General features: G+C 54.1%; 1 long non-coding RNA gene across 1 annotated transcript; it reads right to left on the bottom strand.

The window, feature by feature from the left end:
• Positions 1-391: 391 nt before the first annotated feature.
• On the bottom strand, positions 392-6,501 carry LOC119958449. The gene is made up of 3 exons (XR_005459029.1): positions 6,117-6,501; positions 4,758-4,856; positions 392-1,724 (listed from the first exon to the last, which is right to left on the bottom strand). It is a non-coding gene; the product is annotated as an uncharacterized LOC119958449 (long non-coding RNA).
• Between the last annotated feature and the right edge of the window lie 3,312 nt (positions 6,502-9,813).

Consider the following 9,813-nt stretch of genomic DNA (forward strand, 5'->3'; position numbering starts at 1 on the left):
AGGGCTACGGTAGGGGTTAGTTTTAGGGGTTGGTTAGGGTTGGGTTTAGTGGTTAGGGTTAGGGTTAGAGTTAGTATTAGGGGATAGGTTGGGGGTTAGAGCGAAGGGTTAGTGGTTTGTATTAGTGGTTGTGAGAGGTTAGGGTTCGGGTTGGTGGTTAGATTTAGGGGTTGGGTGAGGGTTGAGTTTAGTGGTTAGTATTAGGGGTTAGGGTTAGTGGTTAGTTAGGGTTAGGGTTAGAGTTTGTCTTGGGGGATAGGGTTAGGGTTAGGGTTAGGGTTAGAGCGAAGGGTTTGGGTTAGTATTAGGGTTAAGGTTAGGGTTAGGGTGTTAGGGTTAGGGTTAGTGGTTAGTATTAGGGGTTAGGGTGAGAGGTCAGTGGTTAGTATTAGGGGTTAGGTTGGGGGTTAGAGTGAGGGGTTGGGGTTAGGGTTAGGGGTTAGGGTTTGGGTTAGTATTAGGGCTTAAGGTGGGGATGAGGGTGAGGGGTTAATAGTTTAGTTAGGGTTAGGGGTTGCGTGAGGGGTTAGGGTTAGGGTTGGGTTAGGGTTGGGGTTAATGTGAGAGGTCAGTCGTTAGTATTAGGGTTAGGGTTAGGGTTAGTATTAGGGTTAGGGTTATGGTTAGGGGATATGGTGAGAGGTCAGTCGTTAGTATTAGGGTTAGGGTTAGGAGTTGCGTGAGGGGTTAGGGCTGGAGTTGGTAGTCAGGGTTAGGGTTAGGGTTAGGGTTAGGGCTAGGGTTAGGGTTCGGGTTCGGGTTAGGGCTAGGGTTAGGGTTCGGGGTTGCGTGAAGGGTTAGGGCTGGAGTTGGTAGTCAGGGTTAGGATTGTATGAGAGGTTAGGGCTAAATTTTTGTTGTTCGATTTAGGGGTCGGGGTAAGATTAGGGATTAATAATTAGGGTTAAGGGTCAAGGTTAAGGGTAAGGTTTGAGGTTAGAGTCTATTATTCAGCGACCCATCCATTTCCCAAAACGCCAGACGGTCTAAAACCCCCCTTGCCAGAGCAACCCCCCAGGGCACGTTATTGACCTTGAGGTTCGGTACAGACCTGGGACAACGCGAGGAGATCCCTACCTGTGACCGGGTCCGCTCAGCCAATTATTATTGGGAACCAATTTGTAGCCAATCTATCACTGGCTGGCCGAGTGTTAAACCTTTGGTAGGCCTGTGTTGCTGGGGAAACGACAGGTGGGGGACTTGGTGGGGGGTGGCGGGGGGAGGAGTGGAAGGTGGCGAGTGGGAGCGGTGTGGCGGATGGGCAGTGCGGGGGTTGGGGAACTGGACCCTCCTGTGCCCGTTATGCTGTGGGTTTGAGGTGCAGACCCCGCCCCCTCCTGCCCAAAAGCCCCCCGTTCGCCACGCGGCGGCCAACCGAGAGGTTTGACGTTGGTGAGTGAGGGCGCGAATCGGCGACGGTGGGTGTCTGTCCCGGGCTCTGGAATGGGCTCCCTGGGATGGTTAGGGGCGAAACTCTGGGAAAAGTAGCCTCCCCGGGGTCCCCGAATAGCGCCCCTTTGGCCGGAAGGTGAGCGGGAAGCACGCAAAACAAAGGAACAGGGAAAAACGAACGCACGGAGCAGACAGGCGGGATAAATCGACCGAGACACACAGGTCACATGCAAAACAACTATTTTGTCGACTTGCTGGAACGTTCCAGTATCAATTCTGACAGGAGCAGGCACACATCTTTTGTTTCCGAGTTCTGAATATATGTACAAGACCTGAAAATAAGCAAAGACATCATTTGTCAATGATGTGCATTTATATAGCCACTTCAAGGTAATGCTTCACGAGGAGGTTATCAGAATCGGGGACTGAGCGACCTGGACAGATGACAAAGACTTGGGTTGAGAATCTGGGTCCGATGTGTCTGAATGGAGAGTATTCGTTGCCCATCCCTAGTTGCCCCTTCAGAAGGTGGTGGGTGAGCCCCCTCCTTGAGCCCGCTGCAGTCCCTGTGGTGTAGGTACACCCCCTGTGCTGTTAGGGAGGGAGTTCCAGGATGTTGCCCCCAGTGACAGTGAAGGAACGGCCGATATATTTCCCAGTCGGGGTGGTGAGTGACTGGGAGGGGAACCTCCAGGTGGAGGGGTTCCCAGGTATCTGCTGCCCTTGTCCTTCTAGATGGTAGAGGCCGTGGGTTTGGAAGGTGCTGCCTAAGGAGCCTTGGTCAGTTGCTGCGGTGCATCTTGTAGACGGTACACACGGCTGCCACTGTGCGTCGGTGGGGGAGGGAGTGAATGTTTGTGGATGGGGGAGCCAATCAAGCGGGGCTGCTTTGTCCTGGATGGCGTTGAGCTTCTTGAGTGTTGTTGGAGCTGCGCTCATCCAGGCAAGTGGAGAGTATCCATCGCACTCCTGACTTGTGTCCTTGTAGATCGTGGACAGGCTTTGCGGGGGGGGGGGGGTCAGGAGGTGAGTTACTCTCCGCAGGATTCCCAGCCTCTGACCTGCTCGGGTAGTGGGTAGTCCAGCTCACTTTCTGGCCAATGATTACACCGCCCCCCCCCCCCTCCCCCAGCCCACGGGCGATGAAACCTGCCCATCGCAATCCTGAACACTCAACACCCTGAAGCGAGTAGAGAACACGGTCTCAGCAGCGCCACCGCCAGTGGTGGACGATACTGGAACTGCAGGCAGTCCAAAAACTTGAGGAGCGCATCGAATCTGTGTGAACGGAAGACCAGGGTTTGGCTGGGGCCAGGCTGGTAGGAAGGTGCTGGGGGTGGAACAGTTTGGTGGGACAGGGTGCATAGGAGGTCACCTGCAGGCATGGAGGTGGGGCATTCTCAACCAGGCCCCACAAGGCCAAACTCAGCCAGCGTGAGTAAACCATACCTGGGACAGGTCGGTGACGACACATCTTTTATCCCCAACTACCAGCCACTGCCGGCGAGGAATAGAATGCCCACCATTACCCCCGGTTTCATAGAATCCCTACAGTGCAGAAGAAGACCATTCGGCCCATCGAGTCTGCACCGACCCTTGGAAAGAGCCTAGCCCCATAACCCAGTAACTCCACCTAACCTTTTTGGACACTAAGGGGCAATTTAACACGGTCGACCCACCCTAACCCGCACATCTTTGGACTGTGGGAGGAAACCGGAGCACCCGGAGGAAACCCACGCAGACACGGGGAGAACGTGCAGACTCCGCACAGACAGTGACCCAGCCGGGAATCGAACCTGGGACCCTGGCGCCGTGAGGCAGCAGTGCTAACCGCTGTGCCGTCGCGCCGCTCCGTCGATGCTGCTGGAAATGCTGAGGACCTCGCTGACGGAAAGGGATGATCTGAAAAAAGGTTCTCTGGTTAAATCCCGCGATAGCGTGGGAGGCGGTGAAATGTCCTTTTCGAGCATTTGCTCCACCTCCCTCATTGCCCTTGGACTGCCGAGTGAATTGCTCGGCCATTTCCGAGGGAGTTAAGAGTCAGAGAGTGGTGGAGGTCTACAGCTCTCCACTCCATTAGCACATGGCACCAGGGGGGGAAACATACCATCCGGGAGTCTCTTTTGCGGCCGCAGAGATGCCTGTCTGCTCCCCTCACAATTGAATCCCAAGCACCCGCTCCCAAATGTTTCATTTGTTCTTTTCTGGGATGTGGGCATCGCTGGCAAGCCCGGCATTTGTTGCCCATCCCTAATTGCCCGGGAAGGCAGTTAATCGCATCGCTGAGGTGACGGCCAACCCCGGGCAAGGATTTACCCTCCCTGAAGGGTCATTAGTCAACCAGATGGGTTCTTAATGACAACATTCCCGGAGGATTTACTGATTTGGTTTTCGAGGATTGCGCACTTGGAAATGATGCTGCCTCCCCCCTTTAATTATTTGTTTAATTGCGTTCAGGTTATGAGCCAGGGCTTGATGATGTCATTAAACATACGAGGCAGCCATCTTGGTTTTGGCCCCCCTTCACAAGTTCCTCACGAAGAAAACAGATTTTAGCGGAGATGGCGAGGGTTAAAGTAGAAAAATATTCACATCGAAAGGCGGGAGGCACCTCGATGAACAAAATAATCCAGTTCCCAGTGACTTAGCCGCCAGGATGGCAAAGATTTTGGATGGATTGTGCGAGGCAGACTCTCTCCCTCAGTGCGCAGGACACCGCATGGGTCCTGTTGCCCATCAACCATCGGGCGTGGCTGGGGGCTGGTTCTTGGAATGGAATTCCATGATGGTGGGGGGGGGGGGGGGGGAGGAGGGATGGGGGGGGCTGCACCTCACTTTCCCCCGCTTGAATTGACACATTGGGCGCGATACTCCGGCTCCCTCGCAGGCGAGAGGCGGCCCCTGGTGGTCGTTAGCGGGATCTCCCGGGAGTTGAGCGCCTGATCGAAAGGCGAGGCGTCGTTCCTCGAGTTTGAGTTGGCAAGGGAGCCGAGGGTCATGGGAAAGCAGAGTTGGGGCCTCAGTGCGATCAACCGCTGTGGTCCAGAACGGCAGGGCAGGAACGAGGGGCTGAATGGCCTCCTCCTATTCCTCCTTCAGTCGTTGTTCCGAGGTTTGAGGCCCCGGGTTGGGTCTGGGCTTGTGGGTGACCCAGTGAAACCTGGAGACTGACAAAAAATGGCGGACGGCCATGTTCAGGCAGGCCTCGATCCGAAATGGGGTTATCGGGCAATGAGGCGGGCAGGCTTCAGGGGAGAAGGCACCGCGAGAGGGGGGCACAGGAAACAGGGGGAGGGGGGGGGGCCAGCAGGGTCCAGAGGGTCGGAGGGAGTGGGTGAGGCGCCATTTTCTGCCTCATCACTGACCTGCTGCGAAGGTTTCCAGCTCCCATCAGCTGAGGAGAGAGGCGAGGGCCAGGCCGGTGAGCAGGAGGACGCTGGGTACACACGAGGCCTCAGCGGCACCTGTCAAACCCCAAACAAAGCAAAACCCGGTCAGACCTTCCTGTGTCAGCTTCGGCCTTCCGGCAGCCCCCAAATCCCACCGCACACCCCCTTCCCACCTCCCCCGTGCCCACACACACATCCCCCCCAACCCCCCGTGCCCACACACACACATAACCCCCCAACCCCCCCGTGCCCACACACACACATCCCCCCCAACCCCCCGTGCCCACACACACACATAACCCCCCCAACCCCCCGTGCCCACACACACACATAACCCCCAACCCCCCGTGCCCACACACACACATAACCCCCCATGCCCACACACACATAACCCCCAACCCCCCGTGCCCACACACACATAACCCCCCGTGCCCACACACACACATAACCCCCCAACCCCCCGTGCCCACACACACATACCCCCCAACCCCCCGTGCCCACACACACACATCCCCCCCAACCCCCCATGCCCACACACACACATAACCCCCCAACCCCCCGTGCCCACACACACATAACCCCCCAACCCCCCGTGCCCACACACACATAATCTCCCAACCCCCCCGTGCCCACACACATACATAACCCCCCCCCACTGCCCACACACATACCCCTCCCACTGCCCACACACATACCACTCCCACTGCCCACACATACACCCCTCCCACTGCCCACACACCCCCCCCACTGCCCACACCCCCCCACTGCCCACACCCCCCCACTGCCCACACACCCCACTGCCCACACCCCCCCCACTGCCCACACCCCCCCACTGCCCACACACCCCACTGCCCACACCCCCCCCCCCCCCCACTGCCCACACCCCCCCCCCCCCCCCCCACTGCCCACACACACACATTTCCCCCACCACCATCTAATGACTCCCAAATGTGGGAGCGTGGAATTTTGGGAGGGTGGGGGGGGTGGGGGTTAAAGATGGGAAGGCAAAGAGGGAGGATCAGGGAGTGAGAGGGAACGGTAGAAGAGAAAGAGGAGTACCCAGGAGGGTGGGAGACGGTGGGGGGAGGGGGAGGCAGAGAGAGAGGGAGGGAGGTAGAGAGTGAGAGAGGGAGAGAGATTGATAGAAGAGTGACAGTGAAAGGATAAAGGCAGAGAGGGGAAAGAGAGAGGGGGAGGGGGGGAGAAAGAGGCGCAAAAAATAAATTGGAAAGAAAGGGAGAGAAAGTTAGAGTGATGCTTAATGTGAAGGCTGCCACAGTCGAGCGGCCGAGAAGAGTTCAGCCTGTCAGGTAGTGAAGGACGGACTTTCCTCACCTGGGGTGACAGTCAACTTGATATCAGCACAGACGCCCGAAGATTTTGGTCTCTCGGTGGAGATCTGACACTGATAGAGGCCGGTGTCGTTTATCGAGATGTTCGACAAATTCAACGAGGCATCTCTCTTCTCGAACCAACTGGCTGCCAAGTCCGTCCGTCCGGCAAACTCCCTGTTCTGGTTCTTGTTCTCCTGGAACAGATCACGCGTGTGGACCACCAGGAGGGGGCCGCCCTCGGTTGATTTCTGCCAGGTCACTTGGCGAACCTCAGGGAGCCTCCCTGTCCAGTTAAAGCTACACAGCAACACGGCAGCACTGCCACTGGGAGCTGTCACTTCTTCCACCTGCCCGGTACACTGCAGTAAGTCTGGGGAAAGTCACACTCCGAGTCACTGCCTGCTTACACTTACTCTGACACACTCACACTCTTACACAATCGCAGACCGGCACACTTGCAGACTGGCACCATCAACGACTGGCACTCACAGACTGACACACTCACAGACTGGCACACTCACCAACTGACACACTCACAGACTGACACACTCACAGACTGGCACACTCACCAACTGACACACTCACAGACTGACACACTCACAGACTGGCACACTCACCAACTGACACACTCACAGACTGGCACACTCACAGACTGGCACACTCACAGACTGGCACACTCACAGACTGACACACTCACCGACTGACACACTCACCGACTGACACACTCACAGACTGGCACACTCACAGACTGACACACTCACTGACTGACACACTCACAGATTGGCACACTCACAGACTGACACACTCACAGACTGGCACACTCACAGACTGGCACACTCACAAGCTTACACACTCGCAGACTGATACACTCACAGGCTGACACACTCACAAGCTGGCACACTCATGGGGTGGCACAATTACAGACTGATGCACTCACAGACTGGCACACTCACAGACTGGCACACTCACAGACTGGCACACTCACAGACTGGCACACTCACAAGCTTACACACTCGCAGACTGGCACACTCACAGGCTGACACACGCACAAGCTGGCACACTCACAGACTGGAACACTCACAGACTGACACACTCGCAGACTGGCACACTCACAGACTGGCACACTCACAGACTGACACACTCACAAGCTGGCACACTCGTACACTGGCACACTCGCAGACTGACACACTCACAGGCTGACACACTCACAAGCTGGCACACTTGCAGACTGACACACTCGCAGACTGGCACACTCACGGGGTGGCACATGCACAGACTGACACACTCGCAGACTGGCACACTCACAGGGTGGCACACTCATGGGGTGGCACACTTACAGACTGGCACACGCGCAGACTGACGCACTCGCAGACTGGCACACTCACAGGGTGACACACTCACAGATTGGCACACTCACCAACTGACACACTCACCGACTGACACACTCACAGACTGGCACACTCACCAACTGACACACTCACCGACTGACACACTCACAGACTGGCACACTCGCAGACTGGCACACTTGCAGACTGACACACTCACAGACTGACACACGCAGATTGGCACAGTCATAAACTGACACTCACCGATTGGCACACTCACAGAATGGCACACTCAGCCAAACTCACAGGCTGACACAGTCACAGACTGACATACTCTGACACATTCACACTCTTACACACTCGCAGACTGACTCACCCGCAGACTGATACACTCGATGGCTGACGCAGTCACAGACTGGCACACTCGCAGACTGGCACACTCACAGACTGACACACTCACAGACTGACACACTCACAGACTGACACACACGCAGACTGACACACTCACAGACTGACACACTCACTTACTGACACACTCACAGTTTGGCACATTCAAAGACTGGCACACTCACCGACTGACACACTCACAGATTGGCACACTCACAGGCTGGCACACCCAGGCATAATCACAGATTGACACACGCATAGACTGAGACACACACACACATCCACTTTATACTCACAGGCCAGCACAAATACACTCACACTTGTACACTGACACGTACACTCATACGCACACCATCCTCTATACACTGACTTACACAAACACACACACTCACAGAAACTCACGCATTACACAAACATACACACTCTACACTGATACACACTCTCACACCCACGTACACGGGCACACACACACTCCATATTCAGACCCAAAAATACGTACACATACACTCACACACATGTCATGTGAGTGTACCTTTAAGAAATGGGTGTTTATAAATGGGTGTGTATATAAATATCTGTAGTGAGAGTACCTTTAAGAAATGGATGTTTATTACTGCAGTGATGTCAGAGAGTGGGTGGAGCTGGGCTGTCTGTCAGCTTTTTACTTTCGTTTTAGGCTGTTTGCTGCAGGGTGTGTTTTAGTTTCGTTTTGAGAGCTGGAGATCTGCAGTCACAGCCAGAAGGGGTATTAGAGTCTCTCTCTGAAATCTAAAGACTGTAATTCTATCCTTGGTGATTTAAAACTAATAACTGCTCTCAGTAGGGAGTTTAACCTGATGTGCTTCTGTTTAAAGGTTTTGTTTAAGTCTTATGGATGTTAAAAGGAAAGCTTAAAGGATTACTTAGTGTTGTATTCTTAGGGGGCTGTATTTGAATTGATGGTTGCTAAGATGTTCACTGTATGTTTTAAAAAGGTTAACTTGAGTTCATAGAATAAACGTTGTTTTGCTTTTAAAAAATACTTTTCCATTTCTGCTGTACCACACCTGTAGAGTGGGCCGTGTGCTCCCCATACCACAATCTAGTAAAAAGTTGTGGGTCAGGTGAACTCCATGATACACTTTGGGGTTCTCTAGACCCTGGCCCATAACACACAGACAAGCACACACAGACACACACACACACTCACACACAGACAGGCAAACATAGTCACACACATAGACACGGTCAGACAGACAGACACACACACACACACATACAGACAGGCAGACATAGACACACACATGGACATGCATACATACACTCACACACAGACACACACACAGACAGGCAAACATGTGCATACAGACACACACATACACTCATACAAAGACAGGTACACATAGACACACACACACACAGATACACACACATATACTCGCACACACAGACAGGCACACATAGAGACACACACACACACACACAGACAGACAGCCACACACAGACACATACCCAGATACACACACACACATACAGACAGGCAGACATAGACACACATATAGAAATAGATACACACACACAGACACACACACAGACAGGCACACATACACACACACACAAACAGGTACACACAGACACACACATACACTCACACACAGAGGGTCTCACATAGACACACACATGCACTCACACACAAACAGGTACACACAGACACACATACACTCACACACAGAGGGTCTCACATAGACACACACAACATTCACTCGCACGCAGTTAGATGCACACACAAACACACATACTCTCACGCACAGACAGGCACACACAGACTCACACACAGACATGCACACACAGACAGACACATACATACAGTCACACAAAGACAGGCACGCATAGACACACACACACACACACAGACAGACACACACACACAGGCAGGCAAACATGGACATACACACAGACAGGCACACACAGACACACACCCAGACACACACACACACACACACATAC

This window comes from Scyliorhinus canicula, chromosome 29 (assembly GCF_902713615.1).
Source record: "Scyliorhinus canicula chromosome 29, sScyCan1.1, whole genome shotgun sequence".
Classification (NCBI taxonomy): Eukaryota; Metazoa; Chordata; class Chondrichthyes; order Carcharhiniformes; family Scyliorhinidae; genus Scyliorhinus; species Scyliorhinus canicula.